Source organism: Rousettus aegyptiacus, unplaced genomic scaffold, assembly GCF_014176215.1.
Source record: "Rousettus aegyptiacus isolate mRouAeg1 unplaced genomic scaffold, mRouAeg1.p scaffold_m13_p_5, whole genome shotgun sequence".
Lineage (NCBI taxonomy): Eukaryota > Metazoa > Chordata > Mammalia > Chiroptera > Pteropodidae > Rousettus > Rousettus aegyptiacus.
This window is the reverse complement of record NW_023416308.1, coordinates 68,708,315-68,730,692: the sequence shown is the minus strand read 5'-3', so window position 1 is coordinate 68,730,692 and position 22,378 is coordinate 68,708,315. Positions and strand designations below refer to the sequence as shown.

General features: G+C 36.5%; 1 protein-coding gene and 1 pseudogene across 30 annotated transcripts in view; both read right to left on the bottom strand.

Moving 5' to 3' along the window:
- Positions 1-22,378, bottom strand: part of DLG2 (discs large MAGUK scaffold protein 2) — a 1,668,408-nt gene that overhangs the window by 73,436 nt on the left and 1,572,594 nt on the right. The gene's annotated exons all lie outside the window — the stretch shown is intronic.
- Positions 14,444-14,562, bottom strand: LOC118603495 (annotated as a pseudogene).

The window sequence follows — 22,378 nt, the reverse complement described above, 5'->3', positions numbered from 1 at the left end:
GGTTACACTGCAGTGCCAAATGACAGGCCCCTCGTCTGAGAGAAGCAGAGGCAAATCTGAACCTGCCCGGGCAGGGCTTGACAGAGTATAGCAAATGGTGCTTCAGGTTTCAGGGTTGGGTGAGGCCGGTAATATCAATCCTCTTAAAATCATTGTCTTCTCCCCTAAATGCTATTTGCTGGATACTCAGAAAATAAAATATGAAAAAGAATAAATAGTCCAGGCTTTACGATAGTTATAAAAGCTCTTATGTTCAAGCCTTATTGATCAGGCAATCAATAGATATTATCAACATATTTCAGAAAGCCCGATATAGCCCTGCAACCTTTTATTTCTGATTTGAGCTGAAAATGTAGATCAAGCTTTGATATTCACTCTTTAGGGTCTTACTACCACAAATTAGTAAGCTGGCAGTGGAGAAAAAGAAATATAATGAAAGGAATTTCATTGTTGCTGATATACAATTACAATTTAAACTTTAAATTTATATATAGAACACTCATATAACGATCATGAGACGTGGACATCAGATAGACTCGGGTTCAAACAGTGGCTCTGCCACTGAAGGAGTTGTGTGATTTTCATCTCTATACCTGTGTCTCCAAAGAGGCAGAATGAGGGGCAAGAACTTCTGTCCAACAGAGTCCTTATAAGAATTACATATACAAGAGTTTTTAGAACCCAGTAGGTGCTCAGGATTTGTGAACTGAATCAAATCTAAATTTATTCCCTATAAATTCCATCCCTTTTTTCTAGAGTTGCTCAATGAAGTGTAAACAAAGCAAGCCCCCCCCCCCCACTTTCCAATAACGCATTCTTTTAAGTATTTACTGACTGACAAGTGATGTCAGCTGGCATGGTGCCTGGCTTAGACGAGGTGTTGGAGAAAGTTCATTTCTCTCATGAGCATATGAAAAAGGAAGAAAGACATCCCAAAACATCTGATATAACCACCCCAAATCCTTCATGGTGATTGATCAGGGTTGGTAATGAAATTCACATACTGCAAAACCAGACTGTTGGGTAATCACTTCAGCTGCCCCCAAACCAAGCTTGTGTTTTTTGTTTTCTTTTGTTTTGTTCTTTCTATGAATTTTCAGAAAACTGGATGGGAATTATAGGCCTGGATTGAGGCAAGAGAAGATCTGGGGTTAAGGAAAACGTCCCTTTAAAATCTCTCATGTGTGAGATAAAGGTTTCCATTACCACCTACTGAATGAGGACAGAGAATTTCTTAGTCAGGTAGAAAACATCGAGTTTAGGATATAATTTAACTTCCACACACAGATATGAGATAACAGTCATAATATCAAATGCAATATTATTTATAGAGTGCCGACTGCCTACCTACTATGTGCCAATCACTGTGTTATTTGCTGAGGACTCAGCAGTGAACAAGAGGCTTGCTTCCTGTCGTCATGGAGCTAAATGATTGAGAATATAGGTAAGGGGTGTATTCATTCAGCTACTCATTCATTTTTTTATTCATCAAATAGTTATGGAGTATATAACTAATGATGATTCTAGGGTCTTGGAGCCTATCAGTGAATGAAAACAGACAAAAATTCCTGCCTTTATGAAGCTTATATTCTAGTGAAAGGAAATGAGTAAAAAACAATAAACAATAAATAAGAAAATAGTATAATAAGTTAGGAGTTGATCATTGCAATAGAAAAAGTTGAAAATAGAGCAAGGTAAGTGAGGTTCAGGATTTTGAGATGAGGTAGAATTATGGTAAAGGCTGTATTTTTAAATAGGGTGGTCACAGTAGGACTCACTGAGAAAGAGACATCTGAGGCAAGACCTGAAGCAGGTGAGGGAGTTAGCAATGCAAGCACCTGAGGAGAGTGTTCCAGGAAGAAGGAACAGCTAGGGCAAAGGCCCTAAACATAGTTCAAATTGAGTGCGATACGTGCTATCATAGGATTAGTATGGGGTGCCATGAGATCGCACAGCAGGAACCCCTATCAGGTGCTCAGAAAGGAGGTGATAGCTGAGAAATGGTGGTAGCACATCTGTACCCCACCCAACTGAGTAGGCAGTCCTTCAGGCATTCTCCTAATGGGAACCTCCTCTGTAAAAAAAGTAATCTCACATCCTGAGGTCTCAGCTTTCTTCCCTCAGCTTCTCCTCTTTGTTACCTCTCCTCGGAAGCCTGTACGTGAGCTGGTCCATGGAACATCTTCCCTCCCTCTCTCAGACACACTCCACTGTGCAACTCACACAATGCAGATGGAATTTTTCATCTAAGAATTTTCCTTAACATTGTTTAAAAAAGTCAAAGCATTGACTAGATGTAAAGAAATCAGCATAAAACTCATCTGGCAAATTTGAATCCATCCATCTTTGAAACTTATGACTACTCTGGCAGCCCTTCCTGAGCCTCTGCAGAGAGGGCTATCCATTCCCTTGTCTGTTCCAGGTTGCTACCTTGTACATGATCTTATTCTTGTACTTAGCAGGCTTTGTTGTAGTTGAGTTGCCTGTAGGCCTCTTTTTCCAGCTCCTGAGGGTTAGTAGAAAGAGTCTCCTTCATCTCTGTCTCTCACACTGAGCACAGAGGAAGTGGTCCTCACAGCACGAGGCTAAATTGAACTGAACTGAATTTAGAACACAAGCCTTGTGACCTTGGGAACATGACTTCACTTTTTTGGATTGCTTGTGATGCCTCGTCCATAAAATGCAACGGCAGAAGCCATAAAGCCTGTGGAGGAAACCAAAAGCTGCCCACTCTGAATGTTGCGTGGGACGGCCTCACAATTCCCTGCTTCTGCGAGACTGGCCAGATCTCGTGCTCTGTGAGACCCCAACCTTCTCCCAATAGTGCCAGGGGTTAAGCCATAGAGCAAAGGAAAGGTTTTGGAACCCAAGCTCTGGGTGATAACTTGTAAAGCTGACATTTCATGCCACCTCTGATTTTAGTAGCAATATTTAATACAAACTTCACATAAATAAAAATCCTCTCGGTTCTGTATCATGGCCATACATTTGGCTGCTGTGCTTCTTGTTTTAAATCAAAGGTTAGAACTGATAAACAAAGTCCGAAAACAGTCTTACATTGCTCATAGGTATTTCAACATTGAGTTTTAGATATAGTGATAAGTGGCAGCGGAATACTTAGGTCAAATGAATGCTTGATTCCCATCAACTTTGCTAAAGGAAAACTGGTATTAGGTTTTGAAGAAATGCCCCATAGAGTGGTAATTTGGAATAGTGAGGAGCAGGACTTCCTGTTTTACAGTTGGGTGAGCATCCTAAAGGAACTAACTTGTTGTGAAGTTAATCAAGGCAGACTGCTTGGCAAGGAAGCGGCTCATTGCCTAGGACAGACTTAGATCAATTCTGACAGGAAGGAATATCCACAAGGGGCCGTTTTCAACTTCATTTAATTAGTTAGAGAAGATGAAGTTACCAACATCAAGAGGGGAGAATATGGAACCTATAAAACATGGAGAGAAATATATATTTGAGTGAAGTAATTTTTTTGCTAATCCACAGAGATAGGGGCTTTTGTAATTTCATGGTTAAATCATAAAGTTCATTATTTCCATAAATTGGCTCTGGTGGTAGTTCCTTACTTAGTCGAAAGTCTCTCACTGGGATTGTGTTACTTTGTTGCCTCTTTCTCAATCTCTCTCTGTCTCTCTGTCTCTGTCTCTCTCTGTCTCTCTCTGTCTCTGTCTATCTGCCTGTCTCTCTCTCTCTCCTTGACTTTTGTTGTTTTCAAAATCTGATACACTAATAAATATCTCTTTTGATGGCTTTAAATAATTTCCAGTAATACTATTTTGATAAAACTGTTAGAAGTTTTTTTTTTTAATGACTATTGTTGTCTTCTTAAACACATGACATGAAAATGCCATTTGCGTATTTTTTTTTCCACGTAAAGATGCTTTGGTCTATCTATTACCTGATAGTATGGGATTCAAGAAGAGGAGGAAATGAGGAAGGAAACTAACAATTATTGAGTACCTGCTATTGGTTAGCCACTAAGTAGGCACTTTACATATGTTGGCAGTGAATAATAAAAGCACTTTGAATTTGTTATTAATCTCTTCATTTTACAAATTTAAAGAAATTAAAAAACCCTGAAAGCCAATTTAAAAAATGAGGTTCACAAATATTAAGTCATTTGACCATGGTAACCTAGAAGTAAGTGGCAGAGTTAGGAACTGAACCTGGACCTGTCTGTCCTTTGGGTCTGGACCCTCCACTGCATGCTGCCTCTATAGAGCATCTTTTCTACCAGAGAGGAGAATCACATCCTTAACTCTCAGGACATGACTGATTAAGTAAAGCACCTACTTTTATGTTAACATTTATTTGTTCAGCATATACGAGGTAACCACTTACTACATGCAAAAAACCGGTGCGTGCACACAAACACACACACACACACACACACACACACACACACACACATCAATGAGATTCTAGTCCATATGGGAAATAGTCATGTGCAAAAATAGTTGTAGGACAATGAACAATGTAAAGAATACATAAATGAGTAATTAACAACATGCTGCTGAATAAGTTTAAGATAGTTTAACATTAGTTCTAATTAGTAGACTAGGCTTCATGGAAAAGTTGGCATTTGCAGCAAGCCTTGAGGAATACATATGACTTTGCAAAAAAAAAAAAAAGGTGAAATAAAGAACATTAGAGGCTGAGGAAACAATGAATAAAAGCATCAAGTTACAAAAGAATGTTTTGCGTTTAGAGAACTATTCATTGTCCAGAATTCTTGGAGTTTACTGAGTTAGCTTGGGTGTGTGGTGGGAAATGAGGTTGGAAAAGTAGATGGAGTACAGTGTATGGGAGAATTTGAAAGCCTGATGAGGAGGTGTATCATTCTGTATGTAAAGAACCCCTCTTGCATGTATGGGAAGACTTTCATTCCTTAAACATAAATTCAATGAATGAACTTTGTTTTTGACATGGTTGCTTAGTGAAGAAATTAAGCAGGTGGTTGGAAATGAGAACTTACATTTGCGAGCAAGTTAAGTCTAGAGATAGATTTAAGTCATTAGCTCAGAGTCAATCATTGAAATCATGTTTGGCCCTCCATCTTTCTCTCTCAAATTGATAGAACCCTCAGTTTTAGCTAAGTACATTGCCATGTAGCTAAAGGTTGAAATTTCTTGAATCTTCTTACATCTAGCTATATCCATGAGACTATGATCTGACACATAAAATGTAAGCAGAAGTGGTATATGGTACTTCTGGAAAGTCTACTTACTCAGAAGATGTCATATTCTTGTTCTGTTCTCCCTACTTTTAGCAAAGCACATGTGATATCTGACGCTCTACCAATCACTTTGGACACTGAGGCCAAGGCAATCACCCCAGGAATGGCAGATTAGTACACTTGAAGGAGGCTGAAGATTTCTGATAAATTCGTAGACTGCTGTACCAAGCCCTGGACAACCTACCATGACACCATATATATGTGAGATAGAAAGCAAGTTCTTTTTTAAGTTACTGTTATTTCGGGCTTTTTATGTGTAACCAAACTTAATCATTTTTGATATACAATGAATTTAGAAGAAATTGCCAAGTGAGAGTGCAATGGGAGAGTGGAGAAGACTAGGGACCAAACCTTGGAGAGTACCAACATTTGAAGAAGTTCAAGAACATGGAGAAATGAGAGTCAGAGCCAGATTCCAGTGGAATGCTTATATGAGTTTGTGTGTGGGAGGGGGTGGGAAATGGTGGTGGAAGTTATACAGTTTAAAATGTCTGTTTCTAAAAATAAAAAACAAGAAGCTGATAGTGGAGCTTCTAAAAACTAGAGTGATTCAGGCTGCTTCCAAGACAAAAGATTGGCTTATACAAGGCCAATTTCTGCTCCCAACTTCCCAATCATTTATTCCATGCCATCTTGCTTGGGGTAGAATGATCAGGAATGAAAGGAATGTCTATGAAAGGGAATGGCAAGAGTAGAGAAAAATGTCTTACCACAAATAAAATAGGGTCTTTGATTATTGCTATGCTTGAGTATAAGTTTACCTTAATCATTCTTTTCCCCTGAATTTGGCACTATAAAAGAATGCCTCCTTTCTGTTCTAGCAGAGGCTATCTGAAGTCCAAAATCTGCTTATCAGCAATTGCAAGGGGCTGGTGGTGACAGACTATTGCCTGTTCCCTCCCTTCTGTGCTCTATCTTTGGCTCTGCATCCCACAGACCTTCAGATCTAAGTGCTGAAAGCCATTTGTAAGGAGACATTACTAAGTTCTTCAATAAAGGTAATTTTAGTTTTCCTCAATGATTGTTAGTCCTACTATTTGTATTGCAGCTTAGTGATAATGGTTTCCTAGATGCTCAAGTCTGTTCATTAATTATTATTTTCAAGAGTAACACACAGCGCTGACAGTTAACAACAAAACACTTTCACATATGTCATTAAGTCCTCATGATAGCCCCCTGGAATAAGCAATTTTATTCCTTTTGATTTACACTGAGACTCAGAGAAGATGATGATGAGAAAGCAGATGATGCAAACGTTCACAGCAATCCTGCAAAGTTGAACTTAGTGATCCCATTCTATAGGCAATAAAACCAAAGTTCTAAGCAGTGAAGTGATTTAAAGGTCACAGAGCTAGTAACTGGTTGAGTCAATACTCAAGCTGTCTTCTGGCTACAAATCCCCAGCCCTCTCCTCTACACCACAGGGAACATGACACTAGGGAGCACTTCTGGTACCCTGAGACTTACCCCTTTCCAGCATTTTTCTCCACAAAAATGTTGCACCTGACCCTGTGATGTCCCAGGAATCTGTGATTTACCCTAATCTTTTTTGAGGGAACTATTAGATAGTAAAGACAAGTTCAGACATTCAGTTCACTGAGACCCCTGAAAGAAGCCTGAGCTAAAAACACAAGGCTGTAATTGGTGATTACTATTACAACTTTTGTTTTGAATAATGAAAAGACTGATTTAAAGATCAGGGAAAATGGTGAGATTTAATTAGTTTATTTTTTTTATTGTGCCAATGGAATTATTTTCATTAGTTCTATGCTAATGGATGCACAATTGAGTACGATCAGTGTTTTTAGTACATTGAAAGGATAAAAATACCAAGGAAAAACCAGAGAACAATTTGGTAAGGATTTTTTCCTTTTCTCCAAAAACTTTGATGTTTCTTTGTTTTTTTTTTTTTTTAATTCTAATTGGAAATCCAGAATAAACTAACATGGACTGAATCTTTATGGTAAACTCCAGTTATTCATATTTCTTGTTCGTCTTACTAATCAGTATTTAGTCTGCAGGATCCTATTAGTAAGCTGTTCTCTCCACATGGGGAGTTGGCAGTAACATTTTTCCCCCCAATTTTTCCAACTTGGGTTAACTTCAAAACTTCTAAATGAAATGTTCTTTGATCATTTCCTTATTGAAGCTGTGAAAATCCTTTAAATGAAATCAAAAGGCATTTAGGATGTTTCTGACATCATTTCTTAATAAGAAAAAGTCCCTTAAAGTGTTAATATAGCTGTAAGTGAGGAATTTGAAAGTTTTTACCACACCTTGCCTTCTTTCTGTATTCTAAGATTTGCAGAAGAAATTATAAACCGTAACCTTCCGTAAAACTTAATGAGGCAACTAGGGAGTAACAATCGTATTAGGAGCTACTTTTATTTAGCAACTACTATGTGCTGGGCTCTCTGCTAAGCAGTTCAGAGCCATTATTTCAAGTTCTCACAAGAACTCTACGAGGGAATAGGTTTTATCATTATCCTTGTTTTATAGATGAGGAAATTAAAGTCTAGAGAGGTTTTTCAGCTTAAGTCAAGATTCGTCTGATCAAAAATGAGAGTTTATTTTATAGAGCTGTTGTGAGAATGAAATGGGATCTTGTTTACCCAGTGAGTGCTTGGCACGGTGCAGGGTTGCTGCTTAAATTAATACTTATCTCAGTATCCTTTTCAAGCATTGCACTGTCTCCTTTACTTTTGGGTTCTTGTAATACTTTTGTCTGAGAGAAAACTAACAGTGACATGATTCACTGTTTTGATTTAGTCTGTTGGCCAAAATTTGTTGATTGCTCACCATGGACCTGTTCCGGCATGTTCTTGGAAATTACTTAGAAATTAGTAAAATAATCCCAATTATTTGTATGTTTTGGGGGGTTTTGATGATAAAATCATTGGCAGATATGTTGTCTGTGTTGGGTATGGTAAACTTAAAATGTCTGTCTTGTGACTAGGTGTGTTGTTAGTTTGTGATTCTTTTTTTTTGTTTAAGGTCCGCCCAATACTTTATTTTAGTAAAATATAAAATTCAATTGATAAAAACTGTAAATGTTCACAAGTATCCTGAGACATCATTGGTAGAAGTAGAAGAGAATGTGCTGAAATGGGGTTCAGAAACCCTAGATCTCATTCACAACTCTGTCCCTGACCAGATGGGTGGCCTTGCTCAAGCCACTCCTCCCCTCCTTGCTTCTCAAGGTGTCACTCATATGCTGAGGACTTTCTGCTTCAGGATCTAAGTTCTCTTTTTTCTTTAACCCGACATGATAAACCAAGATCCCTTGGGGAAAACTCTGCTGTTTGGTAGGTAAATTAAGAATAGAAACGAAGAAAGCCTGGTACCTGTGCTTCTGGACTGTGCTGAGGAATTTAACTTTCTACTCACTGATAAAAATCTCTTTAAAAAGTGATGTAAATGGAAGTTCATTTGCATTAGTTGTTAGCGAGCTATCTACTTGTTCTGAGAAGATCAATGATCTTCGCACGGGGGTTAAGTAAAATAGCTTCACCTCTCATAATGTCTCATCATGCCTACTCTTTCATCATCATCATCATTATGCTAGTCAAGACAGAAAGGTAATTGGCCACAAACACAAGAACAATTTCTTTTTTTCTAAACTAACTGGATCAAGAAAAAGGGACTTGACTAAATATCTCTTAGTCATAGTCCAACATTTCATGTTGCTATTGTACTCCATACAGACTCTAATTCAAAGAAATTATAGAATCGTGCTGTTACCGTGCATGTTTGTGTCTCCCCCAGTGGCCTGAGCTGCCAGAGGGCAGGAACCCATCTTAATGACCATGGTCACTGGTGGCTAGTGAAGTTCCTGGCAAAGATCTCTCATTATAGAATAATGAAGTTAACCATTTTGAACTATTATTTGATCTTGACACAACAAACTCAGAGGTCACCTTCAATACTCAGTTATATCGGAGGTTGTATCACTATGATTGTGCTGAAGAATTAGCTCAGAGTATAACCTGAAGCCTTCCAAAGGGTTGATAGCTGCATCCTTAACTCACTTCTCAGATGGTTACTCAGCAAGTGAACCAAAAACATTATACCTCCTCTTCTCCCTACCTCACTGCCTTTGGAGTTATATAAAACACTTTGATTTACATCCAGAAAACTGAGAAGGAAGAAAGGCAGACGGTATAACATTACAGGAGCTTTATGAAGTCCTTGTGCAATTTAAAACCTCAGTTGCTTAGAGGAGTATGATAGATGCAACCTATAAATCACATTTAAAAGCAAATTGAATATTCCAGAACTGGTAGGAATTTCTGTTCGATACAGAATACATAGTGGCACATTTCCTGAACTGTGTTCTGTCACTGAATAACTATTTAAATGCTGGATTAAACAATGTTTGTTTACTACAGGGCTCTTCAGAGCCTTCACTGTAATCATTTGCATTGTGAATCTATAAGAAGGTTATATGCTATGTAACTGTTTCACAAGAATTTGTAACGAATGATTTAGAAGAGTACATCCTAGAACACAGTTCAACTCGGACATTTCATAGGTACAAGTCTTATGGAATGATTTACCAGGTAAGGAGATTTATTCAAAGACATTCAAATATGGTACTTAGTAAAAAGCCAGGACTGGATGTCAAGTAGTCTAGTTTCCAGTGCAGAAGAGTATACTTGTTTCCACTATGCCATATTGCAGATTCCTGCTAGCCAATGAGAGAACTTTCTGCAGTAGAAATATCCCTTCTATTTCATGAAGCTCTGGGTGTTTGCCTGATAATTAATGATGTTTTAGTCTCTGAATAACCTTGATATCTAGTACAAAAATGACCTTTTTAGAAATATAATTTCCCAGTGTAACAGTACACAAGAGAAGTGTGGCTTAAAATTCACCTTTTAGGCATTACATAATAATGGAAGAATAATTGCTCAGCTGTTGAATGGAAACATCTGGTGAATAACCATGAATTAGGTCCAATTTCCAAAAAGCCCAGTAGCTCTCTGTCCTGTCTCGGGTACTTGTCCTGAAGCCTAAGTTCTAGCTGACCTGTCCAGAATTCCCTCCTTTCTGCTCATCTAATTCCAATCACATTCTTTAAGGTTTAACTCATGTGGAATTTTTCCTACCATGTCTTTTCTGACCATTTCACTCCTGCTCCCCTATCCTCCACATTCCTTCCTTACTGATCTCAGTCGGATAAAATGACATGTGAAAGAATTGGAAGAGCTAAGCGGACTAGACTTGAATTCTGGCTCTGCCTATATTTCTCCTTTTAGAAAACCTCACAGTGCTCCTGTGAGGAGTTACGCACACGCGCGCGCGCACACACACACACACACACACACACACACACAGAGCTTAACATAGTGCCTAGCACAAAAATGTTAAAGAAATAATTTCCTTTCTCTGTAATTATTGCTTGTCTATTAGACCATTCTGCCCAACTAGACGAAAAGCTAAGGGCGGAGGGTTTGTTATATGTATATATATACTAAATGCTTGGAACAATGCTTGAAACATTCTTTCGTTCAAAATGAATCTATTAAATGATTCCTGGTAACTGATGAATGTCTCATAATACATGTTTGCAATTTATTTTATCTTATAGTAAGGCTTACATGGGAATACATGAAATACAGTACACAAATTCCTGAAAAACAGTGCCTAAGCAACTAGTAAGTGTGACTATTATTAATGCTATAAAGTACATATATTTGTTTTATTGCTGTGATAATACACAGGCAGAGCTATTTACTTTGACTCTGTCTCAAGGGTTAGTGATTTTTGCACAGGAACAGCAAATCCAGTGGAGAACTATTACCTCCTGGAAATGGAAACAGGAAGACATAAACAGGAAGGAGCCATCTGATTCTTAAGTGTGGATGACTCATTGTTAGCCTGGAGTAAATAGGTATTACAAAATTCAAGATGTACAGCCTCAGAAAGAAGGCATAAAATGAGTCACATCTAAGTGAATTCAAAAGTAGAATATTTACTTGACTTTACCAAGACACTAATTTTCTCTGCAGTGGTGCCATAGACTAAAGGCTATATTCTTACAAAAAATTTTTTTTAACTTTCTGTTTGAGACTTTTCTCTTTCAGAAGCAGCAACAGAGTGAAAAGAATGCTGGAAAAAGAGTTAGAAGTCTGGGAACCTAGCTTTGTCTCCATCATGTTTTAACAGAAAGATTTTGATTGTTCTGTGCCTTTATTTTCTCATCTATAAAATGTGATCTTGTCCAAATAGCATTAAATACCTTCTATGTGCTAAGTATTCACTCTTCTAGGTGCTGGAGTGCTGCACATAAGAGGGTAAGTAAACTGAGTATAGTGGAGAAGACAAAAAAGTAAATCAGAGGACTTTAGAGGCTCCAGCAGAAGGCCTGCTTCTATCATCACCTCTCTTTCGTGTTTCCCTTATTTATTAATGAGATGATCAAACCACAAAGAGTTAAATTGTCACAAAGGAATAGTGCTGGTTTTCACAACATCACAGTTTCAAGTGTGATTATCAGACTCATTCAAAGACCTGAAATAATAGGTTTTTCTTTCTTTAAGCAGCAGCATTCCTGAAAAGCCATTGATAAATTCTTTTTTTTTTAAATTTATTTTAAGTACAGTAAAACAGGTTGCTAGTGAAAGATTTCTACTCCCTGTTCTTTGTTCTGAATTGATTAATTAAAGAATAAGGTATGTCTAAATTCTTAAAAGACCTCTGAAGGCCATTATAAATCATTGTACTAATTTTTTCTAACATCTTATGTCGGCAATCTTATATGAGGGGGTATATGGCAGATAAAATAGTACAGGAAATATAGAAAGAGTATAGATTAGGAATCAGAATAAAAATCTAAACAATAGTAGCCATCTTACTGAGTGTTTGCTATATGTCAAGTTTTAAAAATATTACGTCATTTTACCCTTTCAATATTTTATTCCTATTTTATATCTGAGAAAATTGAGGATCAGAGTGGTGAAGTGACTTGCCTAGATCACATGACAAGAAACTCTGGATGAGATGCTGATCTGAGATGCAGACTCCGTTATATAATGATTTTTCCAGGGTACGATGCAGAACGGAGGGCAGGGAAGGAATGCTTCCCTTCATCCTTGTGAGCCAGGCAGTGTGAGGGAAGAATGGAGATTTTGGGTGAAAAGAACAACATATCCTCAAAAAGGAGAAAACATCGCCTTCCTAGAGAAGGGGCTGGCTTAACAAAGTGGGATGTTAGGAAGATCACTGCTAGAACAACAGCCACATGGGAGAACTTGGCCAAATCAGTCAGAGAAATTTATCCTGTCTGGAAAATTCTTCGAGCTGCAGGAGATCAGGGCCATCTGTTTAAAAAGTACAGCTCTGTGTTAATAGCTTCATGAGGATATATTAAATAAGATCCAGACTTTTAAGCCATGTTCTCCAACAAAAGCAGAGGTGAGCTTATTTTCCCTTGTCTGTAAAAAAGAAGTTAAATCCATGGCTGGTCACTTTATGCAGTCTTTTGTTCAAGCACTTTGTACAGTGTCTGGAGCACAGTAACTGCTTAATATCTACTTGTTGCTATTATTCTAAAGGTCTGTAACTTTCGAGCACACTGGACATGGATCCCATCAGTCTAGCACCTTAACCAGCACTACCTCCAACCTACAGGGAGCACGAGAAGTCTACACTCACAGTACACAATTAAAACTCTCAGATTCACTGTTAACCTATAAGAATGGGGATAAAAGTTCCTATTAATTCCCAGGATGCCTGATGGAGCTAAGAAGATAACAAGCACTCTGCAAAACATGAATGGCTATCTAAATGTAAAGAAATGCTAAATATTGTTATTACTATTACTGTTTATTGCTATTTTAAAAATACTCAGGAAAACACATATTCTAATTAAAACACAAGTTTTCTTAGTGGTTGAGGTGAATTTATGTAATCATTTTATTCTGAGAAACTTTTATCAATAGGTAAATAGAAAAGGGGACAGTATGAGAACCTATGCTTAGGTAAAATGACAGATGAGTTATTATATTTAAATAAGTATTTGTTAGTTTTGTTTTTTAAATAAATTAAATTTGTTTTTTTAACTCATGGTTTACAGAGTGCTTAAGTTTATTTAATTGTTTATTTGATTTAAGTAATTTTGTCAATAAATATTTATTAAACCAAGTTATGCAAGAGGCCATGGAGCAATATGTTAAGAGTATTAGAATTTGAAAAAAAAAAAACAACTCTGGTCTGAATTCTACCTTTTTCATGTTTGAACTTTCAAACCTCCATCCCAGCAAGTGTTGTCCAGCCCTGTTAAAAGGTGACCTTGAACAATTTATGTACCATTCCAAGCCTCCTTTTTCTAACCTTTGAAACAGAAATTTTACCACCAACTCTGCCTAATCAAGCAAATTTATGAGAATTAAATAATGGGCTATGTTAATGTAAGATACTATTATTTGACAGAAAAGAAGTGTGTATGTTGCATTAATAAAGTAAAATGATGGTTTACTATATATATAGTAAGAAATATTACTGATAAGTGGCCTGAAGCTTTTAAGTGCATTTTCTTTCTATAGGAAACTTTAAGTGAAAAGCTGATTGTAGTCAGAAAGATGATAAAAATTGGTATGGGGTCAGAGGTAGATTTTAAAGGCTAATGTCATTGATATGATCGGCTAATGTGTTTATCTTAATAGATTCACATTTTTGTTTAGTTTTTACTGGTATCAAATACCCATTTAAAAAGTCATATTTCTAAAATATGCATGATAATTGGGAGAAACAATCACAATATAATGGTATATAAGTAAAAAAAATAAGCAGAAATATATGGTTGGTTTTAATTTTTTTTTTTTTACATATATATAATGATGCAAAGTGTAAATGCCAAAAGACCAATGCTTCCTTTTGAGTGGTAGATTATGAGTGAGTTTTACCTTTGTCTTTACATTTTTATCCATTTCTCTCATCTTCTGTAGTTTTTTTTTTTTGATGTTAAAAACTTATTTCAAATAGAGAATCTTAGAAACATCACTCTGACTTGCTGTTAAGATGGTCTTCATATATACATATATATATATATACACATATATATACACACACATATACATATATATATGTATACATATATATACATACATATATATATTTTAGGCATGGTGACTTAGTTGACCTCACAGATTGCAAGGACCTTGTCAGTTTACAATCTCTTATTTATTTTGTTTAAACCTACAGCACCTGGTCTTCCTAGGTGGTCTCCCATCCATGTACTAACTAGGCTCGACCCTGCTTAACTTCCAAGATCAGACTGGATTGGGCTTGTTCAGGGTGGCATGGCTGTAGCCTCTTCTTATATATTTTTGTTAATATTTAAAAAGCATGAATGCGTTGAGCTTGAGATAACTTATTATGGACAAGTTCCTTGGGGGGGGGCAGGGTGTATTTGGTAAATAGAAGCTAGGAAATATGAAGAGTTAAGACAGAGGTGGAAAGATCAGGAGTGTTAGTCAGTGATAGGAGACCTAGTGTGATCATCTGTATAACTAAAGTATTTACAGGAGAAGGCTAAAAATTGATAGAAAATCCATTCTAAAAAATCAAACAAATCTCTTGCCAGACATAAAACCCAGGAGCTTCTAAGAAGAAAGAAAGACATTATAGACAGGTTGCAGACCTTACTCAAGAAATTTGTATACACAGTCCAGAACCCCAGAAGGCTACAAGTGCAATAAAGGTGTAAGGCCACCTTGAATCAGAGGGTCTTTAGAGATCTCCAGGCCCATACTCAAACACTGGAGAAAAGTGTTGGCCAGCCATGCAGCTCCTGCTCAAACACCTGCTGAGATGGGGAAGTAGCTCACTCCTTAGTGAGACAATGTAGCTCTTTGTTGGTGGGTCTTAGGGATAGATAATATTCTCCTTCCTTATCTCTGACCAAACTACTTCATTCTAATAGCAGAGAATAAGTCTGCATGATAGCCATTCAAATACATAACAATGTTGACACTAAGGACTTGAACTTGACTCTTCTGATTTCAAAAGATTACTTCATAATATCACTTTATAGCATCATTAGGGTTTTCTAGTTCATTGGGATTATTCTGACACATTAAATGTTTCATGTGCCACCTAGTTCTTTAATAGCCTCCTATGATTTGAAAATAATGTACCCTTTTATCTCTGTTTCCCAACTGATCTGTTAGCATAACCCAATTATTAAATCTATTTGTTTGTTTAGGGGTAGTAAATAGGCATCACATTATTCAAATCAATTTATGATCATAATTACAAAACATGTGATTTACCTCATCAAAATGATTATAAAAGAGCAATTTAAAAACAGTGAATATAGCCTCTAATAGAAATTAGATTCATGTCTTAGGCATATCTTGTGCATATGAATGTTCAAATTATTAGGACTGCAAAAGTTGGCTACAAGTATCTTAATACTGAGTTTATTAGGAGAGAGGCATAACTATATATTGGGCATAAATCTAAATCAGGGAAAGTACAGAAATACTTTCTCCTCTTGAAATTTATTTACTACTAACTCTGCTCTAAGGACTTGAACTTGACTCTTCTGATTTCAAAAGATTACTTCATAATATCGCTTTATAGCATCATTAGGGTTTTCATAGAACAGGCTGAATCACTGCAACATCCTTCATCATACCACAAAAACATAAAAATTAATATCTTCATTCACAGAAACACTAACTTTTGAAGCCTGAGGAAAATCTTATCTAATACGGGTACTATTTTCTTTTTTTAAAAAATAGATAATTGTCACTAAGTAGGCATTTTATTGTTTAATTTTTTTTCTCATTCCAACACCACTTTTTGCTAAAATGTTGGGAATTTTTATTTGCAATGAGCAAACTAAACCCTGGTATTACATATCATTGAATGCATTTGAATGGACAATGAATGAAAGTTTATCCCTCAAAATAAGATAACTATACATATATGGTTCATCCCTAGTGAAACATAAATAACTTTACAACAGTGCTTGAAAAGCAGTATAGCAAAGAGGAAGGAACATAAGATTTCAATATGAGTAGATTTGGCTTTGATTCTAGCTTTATTTCTTATTGGGTTTGTAAACTTTTGAGTCTCAAGTCCTCATGTGTGAATAATGTTAAAATCTACTCAAGTGGTTGTCGTAATAATTGGTTAACAGATAAAACCATTAATCAGAGCCTGGCATATGTCAGGCATGTTCGTTTTCATACTTGAGACTCTTCAGATAAACCTAGAGGTGACTTGCTGCCCTCCTTTTACCACATTCTTCTGCAGGCATAAAGTTATAAAAGTAGAGATGGAGGAAGGCAAGAGTCCTGTGAGGTCAAAAGTGAAGCTCAAATAAAAGTATCTGTGTTTTGCAGATATAGCTGCTATATCAGCACATATTGATTTAAAAAATCATTTGGACATATTTCAAGCAATTTAAGTTCTCTTTGCAGGTAATATAGTGCAGGCACTAAATTTATTCCAGGTATATTTGATATAAGTAAAATATTGCCTACAAGATTTTTTAAAGATGAGAAGTAAATGCATAGGGTATGCAACATAGCCATACTCCAACTTAAAAAAAAAAAAAAAAACTGTTAAGATTTTTATTTGCTGTGCTCTGATGGTTTCTCCAGTCACTTTTATAAGTGCCTATTTTCAGGTAGTCTTTATACATTGTCATGTTGCCCTGAACAAGCAGAATGATCAAGGTTTTATGGATTCACTTTACTCTGAACTGAATCAAAGTCTCGTGACTCTGAAGCCGATGGACAAGCTGCTACCTCTGCTATTAGAGCTCACAACTATAATGGTTGCTTCCAAGGACACACAACCTTGGCAATACTCCAGGAATCCAGAGATTGCCATTGAAACTTTTGGCTCTAGGGACATGATACAGCTCTTAGATCAGCATAGTTAAACTTGGATGTCATGAGCCCAGCCCCTTGACACTCCTGTGGCTATTGAAAAAATTACAGTAATTCTGATAAGACAGTACGGAAAACCCAACACATCTCTATAACCACTGTGCTTGCCAGGGGAAAAAATAACATGCAAAAGAAGTAAAGTTTTCAACTAATTTCCACATTTCATGACTTAATTGAGTGCCTAGAATTGGCTGAACCTAAATTATATCTTATAGCCTAGAGACATGGCATCTGCAAGGGCATATGGAATATCTAGTGTGTAGCTTTCAGCTTTAAAGATATAAGAAGGGACTTTTATTTCCATGCAAGATGGTTGAAATAGCAGAAATCAGATTTTACCTCTTGCTTCGACCAACCCAAAATAAATAAATAAATAAAATCGGATGAGTTATATGAAATACTGGTTTCCCAGATACTGGACATCAGGCAGTGAAGGATAGTGATCCTTAAGGGATGGGAAACAAATGAGGTAAGCCCTATTATTACCCATGCTTACTGCCTTGAGAGAGTTTCCAGGCCAACAACCACAGAGAAAGTCTCCAGGAGGAGCCTGGCAGACTTCATCAGTTGAAGAGATGGAACTGAGAATCAGAGGAGACCAACATGGCTAGAGTTTGCCAGACAGGGTACCAAAGAGAAGAGAGCTACACAGGAAGATGTCCGGAAATATGCTGAGAGGCACCTTTAGGTATTCAGTGGAGTACTGTTTGGCACATGTATGTGTGAGGAAACTACCAGAGGCCAGGGAAAAACTATTTGAATGGCTATAAGAATTAATACTTGGCATTCACAAAGGTCTAGGAACAGTGCCTGTTATCTCTAGACATATTGGAAAACCTCACAATTTACAGGGCATTGAGTGGCACAGTAAGAAGGGTCTTGCCTCAGTAGGGCATAATTGGCTCTAGACTAAATGTTGCTTGCTTCCACCTAAATACCTTAAAAGCTTAAAAGCAAGACTTATAAGGATCAGACAGTTGAACTGCATCCAAAGACACAGTTCAGTATTTATTGGAATACAAAAATGTTGCCCCAAAAGGGTAAAGTTCATAATGTTTGGCAACCTGTCAAATACTACCAAGACTTTAAAGAAGTAGGGAAATATGATCCACAATGAGGAGAAAAATTAACCAATCAAAAGCAACCCAGAACTGACACAAATGTTAGAATTATCAAAAAAGAACATTAGAGCAGTTACTATAACTGTATTCCAGATGGCCAAGTTAAATAGAGACATGAAAGATATCTTTTGAAAAGAGCAAAATTAAACTTCTAACAGTGACAACAACAATGTGTGAGATGAAAAACACACTGGAAATGATTAACAGAAGATTAGATGCTGCAGAAGATTAATGAATGTGAATTTATTGCAATAAAAACAACAAAAGGAAATAGAGTGAAAAAAATATTTAAAAAAAAAATATTAGTGAACTGTGGGACAATTCCAAGTTGTCTAACATATGTGTAACTGGAGACCTGGAAGGAAAGAAAACATATTTGAAGAAATAATGGCCAATAATTTTCCAAACTGTATTAAAAACTACTTTATAAGCGCAAGAAACATACAGAGAAATAAATTAAGATACATCATAATCAAATAGCTTGGAACCAGTAATAAGGAGAAAATCTTTATGCCAGAAAAAAATACGCATTATGTAGACAGAACGAAGAAAATAAGGATGACAATGAACCTCATCAGAAATTATACAAGAAAGCACTAGAGCAACGTTTTTAAAGTACAAGACTTGACTTAAACTTCTATACACAAAAAATATCTTTCAAAAATAAAGGCAAAATATATTTTCAAACATAAGGAAGCTTAATGAGTTCATTAGCAGCAGATGTGCACTATAAAAACTGGTAAAGGAAGTCTTCCAGGCAGAAGAAAAATTAAATGGAGGTCTGTAAATTCAAAAAAGAAGTTCATTGGAAATGGTAACTCGGTGGATAGATACGTAAGTTTTTTCTTATTATTTAAACCTCTTTGAAACATAATTGAATGTTTAAACAAAAATACTAACAATGTATCACAGTTTTTAATATATATTTATATACATACAAACATAAATTCATACATGCATACATATAAAATGTATGACAATACTACGAAAGCAGGAAGAAAGGAAACGAAACTATACTTCATAAGATTTTAATACTATACATGAAGTAGTATAATATTACTTGATGATAATATGAGACAGTGGGATAAAAATGTATACTATAAACCCCAGAGCAACCACGAAAATAACAATGACAACAAGATCCAACTTCATACGTTTTAATAAGAGAGCAAGCAAAGTAGAAAGAAAATGTGAAGTGCTCAAATCATCTACATTTGTTGAGCTTTTTCTTTTTTTAATTACTTGCAGAAAGAACATGAACCAGGGTATTTTGACAGTACAGTTGGGAACTGATGTCTTAGAAGAATCTTTCCCCATTGTAAAGACTCTGATTAGATAATAAGAACAGAAATTTACAGTTAATCAGTCAGTTAATATTATTCTATAAGCAAGATGTTCTGTTTTATGATGAAGAATTACCCCCAAATATGTGTCGAGAAGAAATAACATTCTTTCAGCTCAAAACATACATCTTTGCAAGAAGACACAAGAGCTACCTTAAGTTTGAATTAAGATGTTTATTTATTGGATAATATTAACTTGCATTATTACCACAGGTGAAAATAAATTTAATTCTAGATAGAAAACTTTTTGTTTCTCCCTCATTCAAATGGAATTTTTTTTTAAAAAAAGGTCCTATGTGGAAAGTTTTGAAACTATATGAAGTTGGGTCTGGAATATACCTCCATGTAAACAGTAAGACTTTATGATTCAGAACAGAAGGAGCTTCGAGGACACAGCTACTGTTTTTCTAAATAAGCCCTTTCTATTGATCGCAGCCTGTCCTTGCCTAAGGCTAACCCCAAATAAAAACCATAAGAGCATAATAAGTATATCTGGGTTTAGGGAATCTTACATACTAGGCATTTCATGTTACCCCCCGCTTCTCGTTTCGACGTGCTTGCGTTTGGCACTACTCTACATTTGAATTCCTCATCCTGGCAACCACATGCGTTCTGCCTCTGGTAATGGAGCTTTGGTTCCAAGACTGTCCAGGCTCAAGCTATGAGAACATCACTCGGTCAGACCTCGGACTTTTTTTGATCCGAGGATGGGGATCTGACAGCCAAAAGAGAAACCGTTCAACTCAAATCTGTGTATTTTCCAAATGCCTACCAGGTCCCAGGCATGGTATGTGGTGCTGGGAATGCAATAATAGACTAAGACATTGTCGTCGCCCTCAAGGTTCTCATAAGGAAGGGAGAGGTGCCCACGACTCATTGCCGAAATCACAGGCTGCTTCATCGCTACCACTCACCCCAGTGTGTCCATGCTCTGCCCCACCCCAGCAATAAAGTCAATGGGTTAGTTTCATTTGTTGGATTTATAAATCTGCTATAGGCTTTAGTAAGCAAGATTCCAATTTTCAAAGAAAATGTAGTCATAAAGACAGTTTTTCAAAAGAAGATTGGGGAAATAATAATAAGGAAGCATATCCGCATCCTTTAGTGCCAAGCACTCCATATGCCTTGCTTATATTATACAGCTACAGAGAAATAATGCATGGAAAACACCCCGCTCAGATGTTGGTGTAGAGACGCGCTATTATCATTGTTGTTCCATCTTTCAACAACCCAGCAAAGGAAAGTCCTTATTAGTTCCATTCAACAGAGGAAGAAGCTAAGGTTCAAAGAGGCAAAGTGACTTACGTGAGTCTCAGAGCTAATGCATGGCAGAGCAAGGTACCAGCCTAGGGAACCTAGCTCCAAAGTGCTTGCTCTCTCTACTCTTATGAAGTTGGATCAGAAAATAGTGCAGAAGCTAATTTGCATGCTCTCTTATTTTAGCAAGGCACACCAATTAAATAAAGATGAAATACTCCATTCTGTTCAACTACCATTTGTTGAAACTCTACTTGGCATATAAAAAGAAATAGTCTTTGAATGCTAAATATTCAAAGTTTAAAAGTCAGAAATCTCTTTATCCTTTAACCGTGTCAGACTAGGCAGATCTGCCTCAAAGAGGACTGGCCTGCCCTGTCCTGCCCCTCTGCACATGCCTTCATTCATGCACATATTATCAAAGCTTGCTTTCAGGCAAAGGAAGGTTTGGGCAGCGAACTTTGAGTCGATTCCATTAGGAGATGTAGCGAGATACAGTGGGGAAAGAACACCAACCATAAATCTGAGAAAGAGATTGTAGCTGCACCTCTGCCTCTCACTCTCTCAGGCCTGGCATTAATTCTTCAACCTTTCCGACCCTCTGATTTTTTATTCATTGAAGTTTGGAGTGGTTTATCTCTAAGGTAACTTGCAGCCTAGATATGTTATAGCTTGCTTTTTGAGTAAAAATGAGCTTAAATTAGCCAACCGATATGGTTCATTATAGGATTTTTAAAGAAAAATCTTGTTTCTTCTTGTGAATAGCAAGTTTCTTGAGAACAAAAACTATGTACCTTTGACTATCTTCTTGCAGCCCCTAGCATGTAATACCTATCATGTAACAGGCATTCAATTGAATTTTTTTTAATTAACAAAGGAATAACTGAATACTTTATATACAAAAGAGTGGGTGAGGTTTCAAATGCAAAAGTCACCAGAAATGTACTCACAGTGTCCCAGCTCTTTTGACATATCTAATTCTTCAACTACTCCAAGAATAACAATTCTGGCTGACTGGTCAGATGCCTTTGACACATTAAAAAAAAAGAAAATGTTATTTTTTTCTACAATTGCATGTTAGTGCTACGAAGTGTTTACAATAAAAATTAAGGCTTTTTAATGTGTGTTTGATATCGAATTTCTGGAATATCTACAAAGGACAGCATCAAGTCACTTGTAAATGCTCTTGAGAAACAGAAAATATAAAACAAATTAGATGTCTGTTCCCTATTACAAACTTTTGAGGATGTGTTAAAATCACAATGAGTAAGGAAATAAGACTATCTTGTTCATTTTTTAATTCCAAGCACATTACAGAGTGCTAAGGATATTGTAGAGCTTTGCGTTGTATAAATGAACCTATGAATAAATACCTAATTACAGAATGAATTTATATTGCTTTTGGAATAAAAATGTTTATGACATATGTTACAAAGCAAAAGGGTTAGTAACCTAGTTCCGCGTAACAACACTGCTAGCCTAGCATAAGAGAAGGATCACTCT